The following is a 23,443-nucleotide window of genomic DNA, read 5'->3' on the forward strand; positions in this document are numbered from 1 at the left end:
CAAAAATGTGGACATTGCACTGTAATTGAGAATGTGGTTTACATTAAAACGCGTGCTTACATTATTGTTAGCTAATTGCAGTTGAACGATTAAAGGTATGGGGAAGGTCAATATTTTAATTTGTAGGTTGATATGTTTCTAGCTCATCAGTTGAGCATCAAATTTTTTTTCTCGATCTGTAAAATGATTTTAGTTGGATGCATGATAGACTGGCTGAAACATTGAGTGGAATTTGAAGATCAGTGTTAATATTGTAGAACATTAATCAACAATAAATGGATTAAAGCCAAACATCTCAATTAAGATTGCACCACTATCAAGTCAGCTATATTAACAAAATTATACTTTGCTGAAAAAAGGCTTTCAAATTGAAGGACCAAGAAGGCTCACAGTAAAATTAGTTCTCATGAATATTTCCTTAATTAAAAAATATTGAAGGATCCCCTTTAGATTGTCAAAAAGCTTATACCATTGACTGTTGTGTGAAAATGAGATCCAACAATAGGTTGAATGAAAAAAGGAAAATACTGCAGTTGCTGAAATAAAAACAAACTGCTGGAACAGGGCAGGCAGAGAGACCAGTTAATGTTTCAGATCGTTGATGCTTTTGCTAAGCCTAATGCATTCCAGATTGCCAATTCACATTTTTTAAAAACAATATTTTACATTTATGTAGGACATTTTTAATTATTAAAATGTCCCAAGGTGTCTTATCAAGCAAAATTTGACAGTGTACCACATAAAATGATATTATGACATGCCTTAAAACATCTTTCTGATTAATATTTTGGACATGTCTTGGAGGGAGGTGAAAGAGAGAAGGGCAAGGACATTTTGAGAGTGAAATCTCCAGCTTAGGATCTTTGTAACTGAAAGCACTGCTTTCGGTAGTGGAGCAGTTAAAATTGGAGGTACTGTAGTTCAGGGAAGGTTCACAAGTTTAATTCTGAATGAGAGTTGTCCTATGAGTAGGGTATAAGCTGGTTGGACCAATAGTCATTGGAATTTAGAAGAATATGATGTAATCTTATTGAAAAGGACAAATTCTAAGAGGGCTTAACAGGGGAGGTTCTAAAATGAATTTTGTTCTGTATAAGGTGATATAGGACTGGGTTCACTGTTTCAAAATAAAGGTTGAGCCTATTTAAGGCTGAGCCAAAGGACAATCTCTTCTTTCAAGTCATTTATTAGTCCTCAGAGTTCTGTACTCAAGACAACTGTCGAGGCTGGGTCATTGCTTAATTCATCCTTGAATATATTCAGTCTTTTGATCTAGACAAGTAATCGGGGGATAATCGGAAGGAGACAGAATAGCAGAGTTAAGATCACTATCATATCAGCAATGCTTCTGATGAATAGAGGAGCATACCAATCCTCCTGTTTCCTATGATCTTTACATTTTACATTGTCAAGTATGCAGAGAATTGTTTGCGTGTCAGACTATTTTTTTTTGCCATAATCACTCATTTTGATATAATTGTGTCTAGAATGATCTGTAACAAATTCTTACTGCCATAAAAATCCACAAGTTGCAGTGAATGTGCCAAGATACTACTAATGGCATCTCTTTGAAATAGCATTTAAGCTTTCTATATGCAAGCTGCTTCCTGAGATAAAATATCTATGTAAAAGCAACTTCTGAAAACTAAAACAATATGTAGTATTTTTTTGGATAGAATCAACCATGACTCTTTCTAGCTTAATTTATATTGTTTGAGGATCGAGGGGTCAAAATGTGCCATTCTAGTAAGAACGTTTTTGCCAGTTTTCTGATGTGCAAATTGCACTCAAACCAGTTTATCTTTCCCTGCAGTACTACAGATTACATTAGTAAATCTGTTGGAGCTGACTGCAGGGTTCTGCTGTTTTGATATTTAATCCCTACAAAATGGCTTATGGTTTTATACAAAATTTCAAGATCATCGCCTGGATTTAGCACAGTTATAATTTCACATAGTATCTAACATTATGGTTTGTTACTTTTCTGTTTGTTCTGACAATAGAAATTATTCACCAAAAAATATTTCTCAGTAGATCCAATGTACCAGGCACCACAATATGTAATCATTCAGATGTGAAACATTTCAGTTTAACACACATCTGTGCCAGTTTAACAAGCTGTGCTGAGCATACTAAAATTTTCTAACTGGGTTAAGACTGAAGTATTTCTTAGAGTTCTTCACCTTGATCACTGTAAAGTGACCTTTTAATGGAAAGTGTGTGTGTGTGTAGGAAGAATTGGGCTTAGCTGCGAAGACCAAATAAATGAACAGCATACTGATGTTCAACTGGGGTCACATTTGGAATAATTACTTGGTTAAGGTTTCAAAATGCTGTGATTTGCACCACACCAAATACCAGTCCATAAAAGCTGAGAAAAATAAAGGTTATGAAATGTCAAAGCATAATGACCACTTTTAACTATTCAATAGTAAAACAAGACATGAAGTCAACAGTGAATACATATGATTACTCATATTTATTGACCTTGTGTTAGATTATATGCAACCCTAAGAAGTGCTAGAAGTTCAGCAAATTTCAAAGCCGGTCAATACACTAGAAAATATTAGAAACTATATCCAAAATAGCAACGGTTTTTTATTGAAATGATTTAAGCTTTTTAATAATTGGAAAGATTCGAGACCCACAACACTAATATATATGATAAACATGAATTTTAAAGTGCTTCAGAATGCTAACCTCCTCTAGCTTTACAACCTTTTGACCTCTGAGCTCCTCTAATCTGATCTCTTTTATAAGGGGAATCAAGCATTCATCATCTTCCCTGTCAAACCCCTTCAGAATCCTCTGTGTTTCAATAACATCACTTTTCGGTCTTCTAAACTCCAGTGATTTCAGGTCCAATGTAGTCACCCTAGTTTTGTCTGATAACTCCTTATATCTCAAATTTTATATCTCAAATATAAATCCAGAGACCCTTCTCTGAATTGCCTCCAATGCAAGTGTATCTCTCTTTAAATAAGGAGACCAATACTTAGGCAGTATTTTGGGCATAGTCCTAGCAACATTATGCACTATTGCACCAACGCTTCCCCATTTTTATACTCCATTTTCCTTGCATTAGTGGCCACCATATCACTTGCACCTGTGCTAACTTGTTATTGACTCATGTAGGGGGATTCCCTGATTCAGTGTGTCACACCATTCTGTAGTCTTAATTCATTTCAATAATACTGTACTTTGTTTTTCTATTCTTCTCATCAAAGTGATATCTGAAGGTATTCAGCCTGAAATGTTAACTGCATTTTTCCCTCCACAGATGTTGCTTGACCTGCTATTTCAGAATTTAAAGTTTTCATTTCAGAATTCGGAAGTCTGCAGGTTTTTTCTTTTAATGTGGAGTTCTCTTGTAATAATTTTGAATATTGTACAAGCCAGAACAAAGGGAAAAAAAACTACAGTGTTGAATATAAATGTGATTTAAATGAAATATCAGCAACTGAATTTCTTTTTTAGGGTGCAGGTCGGCATGGACGGGTTGGACCGAAGGGTCTGTTTCCGTGATGTACGTCTCTATGACTCTATATAAGGAAGTTAGTTCCAATGATATAATTCATCAGGTGAATTTGGGATCATGTAGAGAGTATTAGAAAATATTTGTTCAAAATGCTACACAGCAGAGATCACATTGTTAATTTTTACTATCTTCAAAGGTTCTGTGTAGCCACAAATTTCTTTTTATTGAAGTACTAATGTATGATAAATGTGCTGTTTCTTTGAATTTGATGTACCTGACTCACGAACATTTACAGCACAGAAGGAGGCCATTTGATATATCATGTTTACGTGAGTCACGAAAGATCTGACTACATTAATCTCGTTTTCTCGATTCTGGCCCTGGTAGCCATGGCAATTCAAGTGACTATCTAAATACTGCATAAATGATATTGTTAAATGTTTCTGATGCAGCTACCCTTCCAGGTAGTGAGTTCTAGACTTGCATCTCACACTGAGTGGAAATGTTTTTCTTCTAATCTCCAGCCTTCTAACTCTTGCCTTAAGCCTATGTCCATGATTGTTGACTCCTTTACCAAAAAAGTGCCTCTTGATCCAACCTATCTATGTACTCACAAATTGATATACCTCTTATGTCAACATTTGCTGCTCCAAAGAAAACAACGTGGGTGTTTCCTTCATGGAAAATCTGCACCCTCGCCAGTACCCTTCTACAATACTCTAGTTGTGATCAAACCATCTTTTTACAGAGTATTACCATAACCCCCCTGTTCTTGTGCTCTGGCTGAAAAAGGCAAGTACTCTGTATAGCTTCTTAATCACGTTATCGACCACGCTGCTACCTTCAGATACCATGGATTTGTATGTCATGGTCTCTTTGATCTTCAGTACTTTCCAGGGTCCTATCATTTACAGTGTAATCCCTTGCCATGTTAGCTCTTCCTCATGCTTTTCCAGGTTGAATTTCATTTGCCACTGCTCTGATCATCTGGCAAACCCGTTGATATCTTCCTGTAGTTTATGGCTGTCATCTTCACTGTTTACTACCCTACCAGTTTTGGGTCATCTGTGAACTTCTTAATCATACTTCCTGCATTTAAGTCCAAATCATTAATGTATGCTGTAAATAGCACAAGTGTCAGCACCGAGCCCAGCAGAATCCCACTGGCATCAAGTTTTGAATCACAGAAACATTCCTTTAGCAAGGCATTTGATAAGGTTCCCCATGGTAGGCTCATTCAGAAGGTCAGGAGGAATGGGATTCAGGGGAACATAGCTGTTTGGATACAGAATTGGCTGGCCAACAGAAGACAGCGAGTGGTAGTAGAAGGAAAATATTCTGCCTGGAAGTCTGTGGTGAGTGGTGTTCCACAGGGCTCTGTCCTTGGGCCTCTATTGTTTGTAATTTTTTTTAATGACTTGGATGAGGGGATTGAAGGATGGGTCAGCAAGTTTGCAGATGACACAAAGGTTGGAGGTGTTGTTGACAGTATAGAGGGCTGTTGTAGGCTGCAGTGGGACATTGACAGGATGCAGAGATGGGCTGAGAGGTGGCAGATGGAGTTCAACCTGGATAAATGCGAGGTGATGCATTTTGGAAGGTCGAATTTGAAAGCCGAGTACAGGATTAAGGATAGGATTCTTGGCAGTGTGGAGGAACAGAGGGATCTTGGTGTGCAGGTACATAGATCCCTTAAAATGGCTACCCAAGTGGACAGGGTTGTTAAGAAAGCATGTGGTGTTTTGGCTTTCATTAACAAGGGTATTGAGTTTAAGAGTCGTGAGATCTTGTTGCAGCTCTATAAAACTTCGGTTAGACCGCACTTGGAATACTGCGTCCAGTTCTGGTCGCCCTATTATAAGAAATATGTGGATGCTTTGGAGAGGGTTCAGAGGAGGTTCACCAGGATGCTGCCTGGACTGGAGGGCTTATCTTATGATGAGAGGTTGACTGAGCTCGGATTTTTTTCATTGGAGAAAAGGAGGAGAAGACGTGAGCTAATTGAGGTATACAGGGTAATGAGAGGCAAAGATAGAGTCGATAGCCAGAGACTATTTCCCAGGGCAGAAGTGACTAACATGAGGGGTCATAGTTTTAAGCTGGTTGGAGGAAAGTATAGAGGGGATGTCAGAGGCGGGTTCTTTACAGAGAGTTGTGAGAGCATGGAATGCGTTGCCAGCAGCAGTTGTGGAGGCAGGGTCATTGGGGACATTTAAGAGACTCCTTGACATACATATGGTCACAGAAATTTGAGGGTGCATACATGAGGATCAGTGGTCGGCACAACATCGTGGGCTGAAGGGCCTGTTCTGTGCTGTACTGTTCTATGTTCTATGTTCTATCACCTGCTTCTTCCGACCTATTGGCCACTTTTGGATCCAACTTGCCACCTTGCCTTGGATCTCATGGGTTCTTATTTCCTTCACCGGTCTACATTGATGCTCCTTGTCAAAAGCCTTGCTAAAGTCCCTGGAAATCACAACGTGCATTACCCGTATTAACACTCCAGTTACCACTTCAAAAAATTTGAACAAATATGTCAAACAGACCTTTAATTTAACAAATCAACACTCACTATTTCTGATTAATCAGTGCTTTCCCAAATGCAAATATATTCGAACACTCAATTCTTTCCAATAGCATCCCCATCATCAAAGTTAGACTGACTGGCCTGTAGTTTCCTAGTTTTTTTTAAAATGATGGGCCACAGAGGTGAATTGACCATGCTAAATTGCCCATAGTGTTAGATGCATTAGCCAGGGGTAAATATTGGGTAGGGAAATGGGTCTGGGTGGGTTATTCTTCGGAGGGTCAGTGTGGACTAGGTGGGCTGAAGGGCCTGTTCCCATACTGTAGGGAATCTAATCTAATCTAATCTAATTATTACACTTAGGGCCACTGATATCTCCTCACTTGCCTCCTTCCACACTTCTTACGAGACTGCATATTTATCCACTTCTAAGACTATAAAACTTGCTAGTACCTCCTCTGTTATTAGCATCTATTCTTTCATACTCCATCACTGTGATGTCTATACCTGCATAATCTTTTTTCATTGTGAAGACTGATGCAAAGTATTGATTTAATACTGTGTCCACATTTTTTGGGTCCATTCTCAGATTACCTTGATGGGCCTACACTTGCTCCAGGTCTTTTGCTCTGCTGCACATGATTATTGGTAGCTTCTTTTAAAAAGGTTCTTAGTGTGTATAAATGCCTCTCCCTGTACAGTATTATTGTGAGAAGGACATCTGCCAATGTCATTTTGACATCAACCATTCCTAGCTTCTAGATAATGGTAAGTTAGTAATTCATTTTTTTTCAGTCACTGTACGATGCATTTATTCTATAAACACTGATGCTTTTTAGGTCAGTTTCAAATGAAACCTCATTCTTTTGTAATGAATTGATTCTTAAACTCAGTGGTAACAGCCAGAGCTCCTCAAGAAAAAACTAAAATGAAAAATTGTGTGGATTTTGGCATCACTACTGAATCACATATCAATATATTGTCGCACATTCATTCGTGCTTCAGGAACTTAAGCAGAGTCTGTGCAGTAGTGAGGGACTGTAGCAATGTTGGAAATACTGACATTAAAGTTATATTTTAAGTTGAGGTCCTGTCTGTACATTCTGTTGGATGTAGATATATTCCATCATACATCCGTTAGCTTGACCAAAGTTTATTAAGAAAGACTGCCCACCTCACTGACTTTAATGAAACCTTTCTTTGTGCTTTACTCTTAACAAGAACAGTGAATATAATTCAAAAGAATTTATTGCCTCTAAAGCACTTTGGAGGAATTTGATTACTAAGTCTCATAAGGTAGTCCCTGATAAAACAGACATGTATTTCAGAGAAACAGTTAGCTTGAGAATGGTTAGAATGTGCAACATGCTGCTACACACCAGCCTGGTTTGGAACAAAAACACCGTCAGTCATCTTCACTCTTTCTGGGTGAAAATCCTAGCACTCCTTCCCGATTGGCATTGTGGATCTATCTGTACAAGGTGGACTGTTTGTTCAAGGAGATGCACCCATTCTCTCACCAGCAAGGGCTGTTGAGTATGGGCCACATCATACGGTCTTGTCAACGATACACACGTTCCGTGAAAGAATAAACAAAAAGATTGAGGTGAGTAATACAGATGTGTCGAGGAAAAGCTAGATAAGAACACAAAGGTGAAAGGAACAGTAAGTTTTGCTGGTAAAATTTGATGAAGTAATTCTGGAGGTGGTGGTATGGAGTGTAAACAGCATAGACCTGTTTGGCTTGTTTATACATAGCATGCACTAGGATTCTATTTTTAAAAAAATGCGGATGCTGGAAATCCGAAACACAAACAGCATAGGTTTAAGGTGAGAGGGAAAGATTTTAGAAGGGATTGGAGAGGCAACCTTTTCACACAGATGGTGGTGCGTGTACAGGATGAGCTGCCAGAGGAAGTGGTGAAGGCTGATACAATTACAACATTTAAAAAGCTTCTGGGTGGGTATGTGAATAGGAAGGGTTTAGATGGATATGGGCCTAGTGTTGGCAAATGGGACTAGATTAGTTTAGGATATCTGGTTGGCATGGATGAGATGGATCGGTTTCCGTGCTGTACATCTCTATGACTCTAAGTTACCAGAAAAATTCATCAGGTCTGGCAGTCTCTGGAGAGAAAACAGACTCAGCATTTCGGGTCCAGTGACCCTTTTGCATTTTGAGACAGTTTTTAATTATGTTTTTTAAAAAATGCTGTATATATAAAAGACTTTGATATTTCGTGTCATTTATGCTTTCCTGATTTTTGGAGCCCTTGATTGTACTGGATGTGCATATTCTAGATTCCTTCTTTTATTTCCACTTGTTTGGACAGTTAGGAAGACAGTGTTTCTCATTTGAATAAATTAATTTGCACCTCCTACATATTTGCAAATTTACTGGTTTGCCCTGGGAAATAGTTGGAGGTGCATTTTAATTTTACTGATTTTTTTTTTCTTTGTCAAGTTTAGTGTGCCTGGCACATCATTTGAAAACAGATTGAACATCTTCAGTTGTTTTGGAATAGCTAGTGCCACCCTGGCTTCTTTAAGTAAAAGAGAAATTTGTCATCCTTTCAGATCTTACATGATATATGTTCCTATAGTGTAAGATTGTGCCATCTTGTTCTATTTATTTTGAACTGTACAATTGGCTAATTTTATCTCCTAATTACTGGTATCAACTAGCTCAGCATTCCTTATCGTGCTTACCCAGATCTTTCAATAGGACGAAAGTCATTGCAGCTGCATGGGCAGGAGTTATATGATCAGGACCATGCGCAAATCCTGCACAGCAGAATCTCCTGAAATTGGCCTGGAAGTTGAAACTTTCAATGGGCAATTACCAGGCATCTGGAGTGTTCTGAAGCAGCTGAGTTAGCTTAATAGTTAACTGGTGAAAATTAGAGGGATTAGTAACCTACTCCAACTCCTGGAAATAGTAACCTACTCCAACTCCTGGAAAGCTATTGAACTGACACCTGTACTGGATCTACTCACCCACTCCACTGACACTCCAACCCTTCTTCCATTTGTCAATCTCTCTTCCACCCATCTGTTACCCCAATACCTCACTCAGCAAGCATGTTACTTACCCTCCACCTCAACCTTCCAGCCATGTGCCCCTCACTTATCTTTGGTACTCACCTTCTCCCAGCATCATTTAAAGTGGCCAGTAGCTAGTGCCGAGAAAGGGTGTGGTTTCAACACCGATCCAGTTTCCTCTCTGGCTTGGAATTTAATGTGGATAGCTCCTCCAAAGATTTATGTGTTCTCTTTTATCTGATCACAATTGGAAATAGAGTTTCTGACTCTGATCAGAAGAACTGTGTCATTATCTATCAGGAAAATAAGTGATGAGGGAATGCTGTTTTAATGATTGATTGAATGAGCTCCTACAGGTAATGGGAGCTTGGGAATGTATTAGTCCTCTGGTTCTGACTTGTGAATTGATGCCTGAGCCACAAATGTTCTATGTTCCTGAGGACATTTTTAATGATTGACATATATCTTGTATCATTAACTTGATCCGTGCAGTAGTACAGGAAGTATTGCAATTGACTGGTATCTGTCTTTGTTCCATTTGCTGGAATATTGGTGAAACTGCAAGTACGACTGTGTGGTTCTTTAAAATTTAGCTGTAGATAATAGCGAAGCTGAAACAAGTAATTTGGTTGCATGTAGCAGTGTTCTTTCCCTCCTTATCTTGCACATTTTTATGATTACTGGCAAGCTTTCTAATTTTATCAATTAAATTCCATCAGTTGGGATTGCCTCAACCTTGACATTTGTCAATCTGAAAGAGCATAGGTGAAGTGAGTTGTTCTACAGAGAGGGCTTCCCATGAAGGCACAGGGAATCCATTTGTATGAATATTTCTGTAGTTTGATTTGGCAGTTTTGGTATGGGTTGGTGCTATGTCTATACTGACCAAAGCAGTGTAATTTCTTAAATATGAGACCTTATTAAATCATGATAAAATTGCTGTTGACCGTGCAACAAGCCTTCTGCACCGTGCTAGATCATGAGATGTGATCTGTATCTAAATTGAAATTTTCTAAAACTCCTATGAAATACTTAGTGATATGAAATGTGACCTATTTTTGCAAAAGGAATTCATTGATAGCTTGGCAAATAATGCTTGACCACTACGCTACATGTCTTAGACAAAGTTGTAACGGATGGGCTAAATCTTCTCTCCTTCTTGAACCACATAGTCTGCCTCAATACTAATATTCACAAGATTAAGCAGTACCAAAGTGGTTTTTTAGTTAGACCCTTAACAATAATTCTAATTCTTCAATTGCTAAAATTGAGCGATTCATTGAAGTCGGATGAAAAATGCTGCTTTGTTTCTTCCCAGGAAACATTGTCATTCCTTCCCTCAAACTACTGCCAAGAGACTGTGTGACGAATTTAATCTTTCAAAACATCATACATTGTAAAATATCCGTGGTTAAGTGCCTCGCAGTCAAAATTGCACCCCCTGCAGATCCTTCTTATAATATCTATTATTTTTGCTTTATAACTAGAAGGGTTATTGAGAACTGCAGTGTGAGTTTTGAAAACATGCGACAGTAATGTGTTTTTAAAATGTCTGGCTAGTTTGGTCTGTTGGGGAGGCATTTTTCTTCCCACTTCCTCTTGTACACTGTGTATCCCAGCATGGCTAAGACAGTAAACAGTGGATCAGTTTCTGGATCTTTTCCTCACTCGGAGGTTCTTGTGCCATCTTGGGTTTTTATTCTTTTGACTAGATTAGATCCCTACAGTGTGGAATCAGGCCCTTCAGCCCAACTAGTCCACACCGACCCTCCGAAGAGTAACCCACCCAAACCCATTTCCCCAACTGCAATTTAGTATGACCAATTCACCTAACCTGCACATCTTTGGACTATGGAAGAAAACTGGAGCACCCGGAGGAAACCCATGCAGACATGGGGAGATCATACAAACTCCACACAATCTGTCACCCAAGGCTGGAATCGAACCCGGGTCCCAGGTGCTGTGAGGCAGCAGTGCTAACCACTGAGCCACCTCCCACTCTGCTTCATCAAATGTTTCTTACAGAATACTTAAAGGGTTAGTCAGGGTAAATGCTGATAAGATATTTTCCCTGTTTGGGGAGTCTAGAACTTGGGGCATAATTTAAAGATAAGGGGAGTGGCACTTCGATCCAAGATGAGATGAAATTTATTGTTACACAGGGGATAATGAATCTTTGGAATTCTCAACTGCATTGGGCTGTGGAGGCTCAGTTTTGAAGTATATTTCAGGGAAAGATTGACCGAATTTTGATTACTGGTGCTGTGGGGATGGAGTAAGTGAAAGGAATTGGAATGTTTGATTAACCATGTTTGTGTTGAATGACGGCACAGCCTCAATCCAGTTGACTTAATTCATAGACCTCCTCTTTAATCCTGCTACCTGTCTAAATTTGGGAGAAAAAAAATCTCATGACAAGAAGGTGGCCAGTCAGCCAATCGTGATCTTGTCCATTTCTTTGGAAGAGCTATTTCCTATAGCTCTGCAATTTTTGATTGTATTTCTAAAGTTGTATCGGGACTTAATGCAGGTAACCTGTTCTTTGAAAGAACAATATTTCAACTTGAGGTTTTTTTATTTTTCGCAATATGTTGAGACCTTTTTGGTTTACTTAAGCTCATTCAGCAACATACATGTTTGACTATCAAGCTTGTCTGATTTTGTACAGGTGCCCTACCCGGCCTTATATTTCAAAAATAATTGCTGTAATAGTTTTTCTGTTGCTTAGATATCTATAGTAGGCAGTAAAACTTTGGTACTTTGCCTTTTGTACATTAAATGAAGCTCCTTTGTTTAAGCACAGGACCAAGTTAGTTGTCAAAAGGACTTTCAGTTTGCAGAGGGTTGTTGACTTTGGAACATGTTGCCAGCTCAACTACTAGATTTACTGGGAATTTTTTTGAAAAAGGTCACTGGTGCTGTGCACATTCTGTGGGATGTTAGCTGACTTTTTCAGCTTTTGAAGCTAATTTTTGATCACGTTTGGGGTTAAAGACACATTGTTTTCTTTCTATCCCTCTTCTAGTATATTGAATAGGCGGGAGTATTGAAAAGTCATTGTCGTAGTGTGATTGGAATAGACCAGCTAGTTAGAAATATTTAATAGCTATTGTCTTTTTGAAAATACATCATCTTTTTTCAGAAGCTGCTTGGCTCCCTATTAATGAGAGAATTTATAAAATTGCTGAACTATGATAGTGGCCTCCTCTTGAGGCTTCAACAGACAAAATATAAGCACTGACCTGATCCTTAGTATTGACGCTAGAGAGCAGTGAGATTTAATTGTTAGATTGGGATTAGCTTTCTGGTCAGTCTGGTTGTGACTGAGTTAGAGGGTTTCAGCTCCAGATCATTGGTAATTTTGACTGTACTGGAAAGGATGTGCACACAGTGATAGCATCCAATTCAATAATTATTTGTGATCAGATCATCCAGCGATGCTTCTACTTCACCGATTGCCAGTATTGCAGGTATAATGGCAACTGTGGAAGTATGTATCACTGCTGAAGAGAGTGAAATTGCAGGTGAAGTACTGGATATAATGATATGTGGAATCTTCTAATCAGTCACAAGAAACACAAATTCTAAGACTGTGTAAATTTGAAGCACTTGATAAAGCAGCCAGTATGATGCACTGTGACAAATATTGTAAGTGTTGCCATTATGTAATGTAGTTTGCTGTCTGATTATTCTGATTTTGTAAAACAGTCTCCGGGGTAGGGAAAATATGAACCTGAATAATGACTCACTTACCTTGGTCATAACAATTGCCATTAAGCTATTTAATTTTGATATTTAGTTCTCAATAAAAAAAAGTCCTTTTGATTATTTCAACCAAATAGTTAAAGCATTGTACAACCAACTGTGATCAGTACAATTACAACATTTAAAAAGCATCTGGATGGATACATGAATAGGAAGGGTTTGGAGGGATATGGGCCGGGTGCTGGCAGGTGGGACTAGATTGGGTCGGCATGGATGAGTTGGACCAATGGGTCAGTTTCCATGCTGGTCATCTCTATGACTCTATAAGAAGCTTCTAATCCTAAATTGTGAAAATGAATTTGATACTTTAGACAATTCGTGAGATGGCATTAGAAATGATCCAAGAAAGTACCTGTTTATTGTAAGAATCCAACTGGTTAATAAATATTTTTAATTTGTGTAAATTACCACAATCTACCTTTTTAAATTTAGTTATTTATTAGGAAATCTCACAGTCATACACTGAAACAATTGGTTAAACGTAATTGCATGTAGCAGCCAAAATAACTTACCTTAAGTAAGCAAGTTAAGCGCCTCAACCCAATGAGCTATTACGAATTAATAGTGGAAATTAGCTATGATTCCAACCAACAGCATTTTGTCTCTGGATGTGCAGAGTTGGCCAACCCTAGTTGTCCTTGAGAAGGTAGTAGTGAGCTACTTTCTTGAACTGCTGCAGTCCATGTGCTGTAGACTGACTTACAATGCCCTTAGGGAGTGAATTCCAGGATTTTGACCAAGCTCCAGCTTGTTTCCAAAGTATGCTCGCACGTTTACACTGAACATTTATTATGTTTAATTAAGTATGCATTATTGAAATATAGTCATTAAGGACTCCGCCTGATTTCTTTTCTTCTACATTTATATAATGCTGTCCCTAGCATATGAAAACAAAACAAAGTTTTACTTACATTGCATCTTTCACAACCAACAGACCAAAGTGCTTTGACTAATGAAGTATGTTTGAAGTGGAGTTGTGTAGTAATGCAGTTGATTTATACACCACAAATTGTCACAGAAAGCAATGTGAAAATGTAAAGAAATCACTTCTGACATTGCAGCCTTTCCTCAATCCTGCATGGAGTGTTGTCCTTTTCTGTTTTTTGCTCAAACCTTTGAGTGGAACTTGAACATAGAATTTTGTGACAAGTAGGTTTCAAACTCAGCCATGATTAACAATGAAGTTGTGTATCTTTATGGTTCTTTTATTAAGGATGGCAATCTGAACTATGCTGCCCTGGATTAAGAGTTTAACAATTATACTAATACTGCATATGTGCATACAATTTTGAAATAAATGAGTAAAATGAATGATGATCTTAAATTTTTTAACATGCCACTCTATTGGTCAAGAGTCTTTCGCAGCAGTTGGTTAAAATAGCTTGGCTCTCTATCTAGGTAGTAGTGTTCACGTGTTGACTGCATTGACTGCCTTGAATAGTAAAGGTCACACTAGTTTGCATCACGAAGATTAAAAATATTTAAGTTGTCAGTTTCCATTTCCTAAAAGTATGTTCACTCTGATACCATTCAGTAAGGGGACTATTAAAAGCTGGATGTGTCATTGACATGTTTTAGCTTTTGAAGTATTAATTCCCTCAAAGATTTATTTTATTGTTTCTCATCCATGTGGTAATTGCACTTCACTGTGGCCCCTTCCCACCCTGACACCCACCTTGTGGAGGAAGGGTGGATATTGAACTTGTGCTAAAGCTGTTTGCTTTTATTCCTGTGTAAGAGGCCCAGTACAACTTTTTAATTAAAACATTCTTCTTAAATTAGACCATTTGCACAAAATTTAAATGTACACTACTTCCAGATGCGTTATGCACCATTACTGAAAGTAATTAGACAATGACACTCCCCGTTGTGCCTTGTTGCAAGAAACACAGAAGGTTTAAGCAGCTGCCACATAGCCCTGATAATCAATGTCCTCTAGGGCCTTCATGTCATGCTAGCAAGCATTCTTATAGGAGAACTTTGGGAATTCTACTAGTCAAGATGTTCCAGGCTACTGCACCACACTGAAAATTCTTGGGTATGAAGCAGTCTTCCAGCCTGAGCCAACGGCTGCCTCTGCTTGATGAGTGTTAACAAACTTGGGAGCTCTGCCTGTGCAAGGACTGCTGCATTTGTGATTTTGTGCTGCCAGGATGTACACATAATCTGCTGCAAGGGGTGAGAAAGCAAATTGTTGAGCAAGGCTTTAAGTCATAGCCATTCAATAAGATGCTGAGAACAGAGGCCTTATAAAACATTAGCTTGGGTCAAGGGTCAGCAGTTATTCCATGCATGTTTTCCCGATTCGATCAAATGGCTTAAATTTCGGGTTGAGATCTCTTGAGAATCTATTCTTTTATTGATTGAATTCTAGTACTTTGTGTTTCTTCCAGATTTTCAAGTGTTTTTTCCCCCTTAATCGCTACTTGTTTATCTGTCTATGTATGATCTCTGCATTTCAAGGTTGATTGCTTCTGATCTTTAATATTGTATTTATGACTGCAAGTTAGACAATATTATGTGAAGTTTGTTATCTCCTGCTGGCCATAACAATCAGTTCCCACACCCATGCAGAGAAACAATGAATTCTGTTTACTTCAATAGAATGACAATAATCTTCCAGTGTGAATTATTTCTTCTCTGGCCTTCGTAGTGGAATGACATTCTTCATCTTTTCTGTAAAACTGGAAAAGACTTGTCTGTTATGGGCCAATGTAGCATTCTCACTTTCTGCTTTAGGAAGGTTGTGAATGGATTCAAACCTGCTTTAGAAACCTAGTGCACTGGACAGGCAACCTGTACTTTTGAGGGAATGCAGTGTAGTTCTGCTGGAGGTGGTTTTCTTTTCAAATGAAACAGTAAACCAAGATACATCTGCCCTGTTGGATGGATTAATAGATAGAGTCATAGAGATGTACAACATGGAAACAGACCCTTCTGTCCAACTTGTCCGTGTCGACCAGATATCCTAACTTACTGTAGTCCCATTTGCCAGCATTTGACCCATATCCCTCTAAGGAGGAGATAGTGAGGATGAAGATGCTGAAGATTAGAGTTGAGTGTGTGGTGTTTTCCAGCACCACATTCTCGACCCCTGTCCCTCTAAGCCCTACCTATTCCTATACCCATGCAGATGCCTTTTTTAAATGCTGTAATTGTACCAGCCTCCAACACTTCCTCTAGCATCTCATTCCATGCATGCTCTGTGTGAAAATGTTGCCCCTTAGGTCCCTTTTCCCAGTCAACCTAAACTTATGCCCTCTCGTTCTGGGCTCCCCCACCCCAGAGAAAAGACCTTGTCTATTCATTCTATCCATGCCCCTCATGATTTTATAAACTTACATAAGGTCACCCCACAGCCTCCGATGCTCCAGAGAAAATAACCCCAGCCTATTCAGCCTCTCCCTATAGCTCAAATCCTCCAACCCTGGCAACATTCTTGTAAATCTTTTCTGAAACCTTTCAAGTTTCACAGCTTCCTTCCGATAGATCACCTATAGCTCCATTTCAAAGATAACAAAGGCAGCATGCTCCTCATTTAACATTACTAAATCAGTTATGTATGACCATAATCGTGTTTGTGGAAATGTGCTTTTCGCAAATTGACTGCTCTGTTTCCTGAAATGCACCATTTTCAAAAGTACTTCTTTGAGAGTAGACATCATAAAAAGACACTGAATAACTTTCTTTCTTTCTTTGTAAATATTCTGTTTTCAAGTGAACATTGTGATGATCTGGTTTTTACATACAGCTTAATTACTTCCACACTTATCACCTCCATATTCATGCAAATTGTTTTCTGGAAGGCCGGGCTGTCAGGTTCAGTATTGTTATTGCTTGTAACAAAGTGATTTGTTTTATGTTAGCTCATTTTTAGTGACCTTCCCTTTTAAATTTTCCTTTAACGATGCATCCATAAATTGATTATGTTGTTTGTCATTTCTCAATAACTAAATAATGAGTTGCTGCATTTTGTTACAAATATATTATTAAGTTGTAATTATGTAGCATACACAACACAGAAATGGACCATTTCAGCCTAACTAGTCCATGCGTTATTTATGCTTAATTCAAGCCTCCTTTCATCTTCCCTCTCTAAATCTATTATCTGTTTCCTCCTTGCTCATATACTTGTCACATTTCTCCTTCTCAATGCCTTCTAATTATTTGCTTCAGCCGCTCCCTGTGGCCTTTTGTTATGTTCTTCTCCACAAAATAAATATTTTCTCTATTCATTTTTTCAAAATCTTTCTTAATTTTAAGGCCTCCTTTAGGTAACCTCTCATTTTTTTGTGTTTAAAAGAAATACCCCAGACTGTCAATGCTTTCCTCATGTTTCTGGTATCATTATGGAAAATGTTCTCTGCATCTTGTCCAGTGCCATTATGCACTTCTTATAATGCAGTAATCAAAACTGAATGCAATACTTTATCAAGCCTTGGTTCAATCATGTTTAAAATGTTTTAGCATAACATTCCTGCTTTTCAGTTCTAGCCATCTAGAAATAAAGCCTTGTGCATTGTTTGCTTCCTTTTTTTAATGGCCCCATAAACCTGTGGTCTGACTTGTAGCGATTTATTGTATTTGTACTTCAAAGTCCTTTTTTTTGTTCTTCTACCCCACCTAGAACTGCACCTTTCAAGTAATGTGATCTCCTTGTTCTTTCAAGGAGAATATACTACCTCTCATTTACCTATATTAAACTTCATTTACAAATTATTTGTATGTTATGCGAGTTTATTAATGTCCTTGTTTAATTTTTCCCCTCCGTACTGATCTGTTGACTACCCAATGCCCAGCTCACCGTACATTCTGCCACTTAATGCCTGATTCCAAATTCTTTGTTTGGGTTATTCAGTGCTTTATTTTACCTTTATTTTTGAATGTGCTTATCTTATTACTTAATTCAAGATTCTGTGTCATGTCTACTGTTCTATCTCCCTGGTAAGTACTAAAGTAAAATTTATTGTTTAATATTTCTGTTGTTTCTGTATGGTGCCTGTGGTATTTTGCTTTTTCCTAATTGGTCCCAATCCCATCTCAGTCTTTCTACTTTTATGAAAATACTTGTAAAATAGAGTCATTGAGTCATACAGTGTAGAAACAGGCCGTTTGGTTCATCATCTCTATGACAATCAATAAACACCATACTACACTAATCCCATTTACCTGCAGTGGTCCATGGCCTACTATGCCCTGGAATTTTAACTACTTATCCGGAAGATTCTTAAATATTGCAAGATATCCACCTTCCCACCCTCTCAAGCAGCATTTTCCATCCAACTACCACACTCTGGGTGAAAGAAATCTGTCTCATAGCTCCTTTAAACCACTGGCTTCCCACCTTAAACTTATGCCTTCTGGTCTTAGACACGTTTGCCATGTGGAAAAGATTCCCATGATCTACTGTGTCTGTATCCCTCAATTTAGTATACCTGTTCAGCCTCCTCTGCTCCAAAGTATACAAACCCAACCTATCCAGTCTCTCCTCATAATTGAGATTTTTCATTCTAGGCAATATTCTGGTGAATTTCCTCTGTAGCTGCTTCAGTGCAGTCATATCTTTCTCACAGTGTGGTGACCAGAACTGCACACAGCATTCCATCTGTGGCTTAACCAATATTTTATAAAGGTGTAACAAGATTTCCTTGCCCAATATTCTCTGCCCTTGCTAATGAAGGCAAGCGTCCCCATTGTCTTCTTCACCATCCTGACACTTTAATGATCCAAGGACTTGTACATCAAGATCCCTTTGTTCCTCAGCACTCCCTAGGGATCTACCATCCACTGTGTATGTCTTTCCCTTATGATGTGAAGGTGCTGATGTTGGACTGGGGTGGACTGGTGATGAAGGAGTAGTACTACGAAAGCTTGTGATTTCACATAAGCCCGTTGGACTACAACCTGGTGTTGTATGACTTTTGATTTTGTCTTCCCTTATTAGACCTCCCAAAATGCATCACTTTGTCAATGCAATTTAATCCCAATAAGTGCAATGGCTCTGCCCAGTGTGCCACCTGAGTGTAGCTGAGACCAACTTCCCCACTATCAGAAGCACAACCAATTTTTGTCAACTGCAATCCTACTAATTAGACCTACATTCACATCAAAGTAATTTAATGTGCCATCACAAAATGTAAGGGTCTCAGCATCAATCATTGTAGTACACCGCTGGTCACAGGCTTCCAATTACAAAAACAACCCTCCATCATCACTCTTTGCCTCCTGTTTGTGAGCCAATTTTGGATCCAGTTTGCCACTTGCCTTGGAACCCATGGCTGTTTTCTTTGAGCCAGCTTTCTGTGTGGGACCAAGCAACCTCTTCCCTTGCCTCCCTTAACAACCTGGGATGCATCTCATCATTCCCTGAGGATTTATGCATCTTTTTTGAATACCTCCACTTTATTAATCTTAATATGTCCTAGAACCTGCACATTCCTACTGAAATCCTTGGTTACAATGTTTTTTCACTCTGAATACAGATCAGAAGTATTAATTTAAGACTTTGCCCATGTTCATTGGCCCCATGCACTGATTGCCCATGCACAGGTGAACAAACTAATAAGGAGGAAGAGGATGCCATTTAACATTTAGAACCTGCTCTGCCATTCAATAAGATCATGGCTGACCTGATTTTAACCTCAACTGTATATTCCTGCATATCCCTGATAATCTTTTAAACCCTCAGTTATCAAGAATCTGTCTACTTCTACATTAAATATTAAAAAAAATTCTTAAGCCACTGCATTTTCAGGAAGGGATTTCCAAAGACACTCCACTCTCTGAAAGAAAGAAAAATCCTCATCTCTGTTTTAAATGGATAACTCATTATTAATAAGTTATGACTCCCCTAGTTTTAGATTCTCCCATGAGGAAATATCCTTTCAATTCCACTCAGTCAGTGTCCCCACAGGATTTACTATGTTTTGGTTAAGTCACCTCTGACTCTTCTACATTTTCCTTATAAGGTAACCTGTTTATTCCAGGTATTTATTTTTTGAACTGCTTCCAATGCTGTAACATTCTTCCCTAAGTACAGTGATCACTTTTCAAAAAAAAGTTGAATTCAATCAACACAATCTGGAATTTTGGAAAAAAAACAGAAGCTATTCAAAAAGCAACCATGTAATCACTGCCAATTGTTGTTTTAATGTCACCTGGTTCACAAATATCCTTTAGGGAAGAAAAGTGCCATCTTTACCAGGCCTGGCCTATTTGTGACTCCAGGTTCACAGCAATACACTTGACTCTTAACTGCTTTCAGAGCAATTAGCAATGGATAACAAATGCTGGCCTAACCAGCATTGCCCATGAACCATGAATGAATAAAAAAAATATATCTTGGTTTGCTTGTGGTTTGGGCAGTACTCCAGAGATTATTATGCAGTTTAATTTGGTGCTAAATTCATGATATTCTTTCAACAGGACCACCTCCTCCTTTTACCTATACAATTGTTTCAAGATGGAGCATGACAGCTTGATTTATCACCTCCTTTTCCAAATTCCTCTCCAGCAGTTGTAAACCAAGCAGACAAAATACCCTTTGGAATTCTTGTTCCTAGCTGCAGAGGATGTGACTTATCCCCCTTATTATGGAGCGCCTTATTGCTACCATGATTTTGTTCTAAGTAGAATTACAGCTTGCAAAAGTAAAAGTAACAATTGAAGAGCACCATATGATGTCCTGTCGATTTTGACAGAATTTACTTGAGACTTAAGTGAACTTTCAGATTTGTCAAAAATAATAAAATGTAAACACTGGATTTGAAATAAAAGTATAAAGTGGTAGAAAAACAGCAGCTGTGTAGACTGAAAAGGGAAAAGCTAGAGCTTCTAGAATTTTCTGGAATTTTCAGAACTATTTCACCTTAAGAGTTCATCATTGAGCCTAACTGAAAGATCACAGTTGCGTTTTAGTACAATATGGGAACTTTTATCTTGATTTGCTATTCACATTTTCAGACTGGCTTGGTAAATGCAAAAGCAGAACAGCTTTCTAAAAATCAGCACAGTCTGAACTTAATAACTAGTGTAATCTCAAGGAGACGACTTAACCTATTCAATGCAAACTGCTGATCAGCAGGATGCTCCCTGAACACAGCTGATCCTGAAGTGCTCTTCCTAACAGCACTGGGAGTGTCACTACAGTCAAGGAGCCTTGTTGGTTTAAGAATGCAGCTTACCGTCATCTTCTCAAGGGCAATTAGGAAGGGGCCATAGAACATAGATGCAAGTCCAGTCAATGATGCCTATGTTCCATGAGTGACTACTTTTTTTTAAAAAGAATAGTTCTTCTTCTTAACCAGTTCTTTGATGTCAAGGACAATTTATTCCACCCTGGTTCAGTGGATTCAGACGGCTGTCAAGCCCAATGCATCATCTTGAGGCTCTGTCAAACATTGGGAAGATGATTCTTGAAGAGTCAGGCAGGTGTGTCCTTTGATCGGAATAGTTCAGAGAAATAAAGATTCTTCCTGATCCCTGAATGTTTCTAGCATTTTCTATTCATTTTTTCAGCTTTTCGTCATTTGTAGTGGTTTTACTGTCGTTTTAAAATAAAACCTGTATTATTTGTGTGATTGGTAACAAAGTCAGCTTTTGGTTCCAGCTACAACACTTTTAATCTTTCTTCAGTATTTATATATGATAAAATGCAATATAGCTATGTACTCTTCACATTGTACCACCTTTTGCTGGTGATGTAAACGCTTTATTCAGAGCCCTCGTTCAATTCCTTTAACTTGGGGATCAGTTATGTCTGTGCGTTTCCTTGGATGGCACATCGAAAATCAGCTATTTCAAGCAATCAGTTTGACCTGTGGTATGTTTGTTAACAAGCAACTAACATTATGTGTTGGTGAGATGATGAGACAATTTGCCCTCTGCCAGCTGAATTGATTGCTGAGGTGATCAGGACCTTTGCTAATTTAATTATGTGCACACAATCACAAAATCATAGAAGTCTCGTGGCAGAGAAGCAGGCCTTTTGGCCCAACGTGCAAGCACCAGCTTGTTAATTGAACATCATGACCTTGTATCAGTCTCCTGCTTTTTCTCCATATCTTTGTTCATTCTTTTTATTCAAGTAATCATTCTGATACTATCTTGAATGCCTCAATTGAATCTGCCCCCGCCACACTGTTAGGCATTGCATTCCATACCCTAACTATTTGCTGAATGAATAGTTCACCCTTCCTTCTTTTGCAGATTGTTGCAAGTCTATGCCTTCTTGTTCTTATTCAGTTTACTAGTGGGAACAGTTTCTCCCTATCTAGTTTATCTAGTCTGCTTATGATTTTGAAAACCACAATTAGATTTCTGCTTAGCATTAATCTGTCCAAGGAGAATAGTCCCAACTTATTCCTCATAACTGAATTCCTCATCTCTGGAACCATTCTTGTCAACTGCTTCTGTATTCTCACTCAAGTGCTTTCACATCCTTTGTATAGAGTGACACCTAGAACTGTACACACTGCTTCAGCTGGGGTCCAACTAGTGTTTTATCATTATATATTCCAACTGTCGTTTCTGTTTATTTTCTAGTTAAGCTCTTTCTGTGCCATTTCTGTACACTTAAGATTGTCATTTTTATTTTTCAAGTTCAGTATTTTGAAATACTTGGAGGAAAGGATAAGAGTTGTAATATTATTGGAGCTTATATTGGATAATAAAATTATCTTTGCTCCATTTTCTAAGTATTTATCCATATGGTTATTACAACATCTGGTGATCAAATTCCTGTTTTGTAATTGTTACATGATCTTTTTCAAGTTAGTAATAATAGTTATTTGGAAAAAAAAGTCTTGAAAATTGTTGACGCTGTACACAAATTAAAGAGGATTGTGCTGAATTATGATGTGATAATTTGTCAATTTAATTAATCGTTATTAACCTTGTTTAATACTAATAGACTGTAAAATGGCTGCCTGTTTTACCTACTTCGCGCCTTTGTGTTTAATGACATCCATGTACTTCCTAGCTACCACATATGTAATCTATTGGTCTGACTTGAAACCAACATACACTGAATTTTTTTTGTATGCACAGAATGCCAGCTGTTGTCTTCTCTGGAAGATATTTGACTTTTATTGCTACTGCAGATCACAATACATAGCACAGTACAGTATGCAAATTTAATTCTGTTATACCGTTGTAGATCACAGTTCAGTATTTACATATGATATAAAATTTTTGTGTAATTTATTAAAAATATTACATCCGTAAACTTCTCTTTGACATTTTCCAAAGGAATCAATTTTGCAAAATATATTGGGCCTCCCATTTTGTTCCCCATACTGCTGGCAACGCTGTATTACCACTTGAAACCCTGCATGCTGTCAGTCCTATGTGCTTCACTGTGTGGTGTTCCCTCATTGAGGCTCTGTATCATCTTTTTTAAGGCATCAACCTTTGTTTGGTAGTGATATGCTGTCTCCTCTGTCAAAAGATTGAGTTTAGGCCCATCAAAAGCACCTGGTCTAAATTGATACTTTATTGCAGGAAGTGCTTTCTATTTAAAGTGTCTATGATGAGATGTTAATCCTTAGTCTTCTCTGGTTTCTTGGGTTTTTTAAAGATCACATGACATATTTTGTTGGTCTCTGAAATTCAGGTCCAGTAGACTTCTA

General features: G+C 38.2%; 1 protein-coding gene across 3 annotated transcripts in view; it reads left to right on the top strand.

The window, feature by feature from the left end:
* LOC140467429 (AMP deaminase 2-like) overlaps positions 1-23,443 on the top strand; it is a 180,585-nt gene that overhangs the window by 28,095 nt on the left and 129,047 nt on the right. The gene's annotated exons all lie outside the window — the stretch shown is intronic.

Source organism: Chiloscyllium punctatum, chromosome 45 (assembly GCF_047496795.1).
Source record: "Chiloscyllium punctatum isolate Juve2018m chromosome 45, sChiPun1.3, whole genome shotgun sequence".
NCBI classification, from domain to species: domain Eukaryota; kingdom Metazoa; phylum Chordata; class Chondrichthyes; order Orectolobiformes; family Hemiscylliidae; genus Chiloscyllium; species Chiloscyllium punctatum.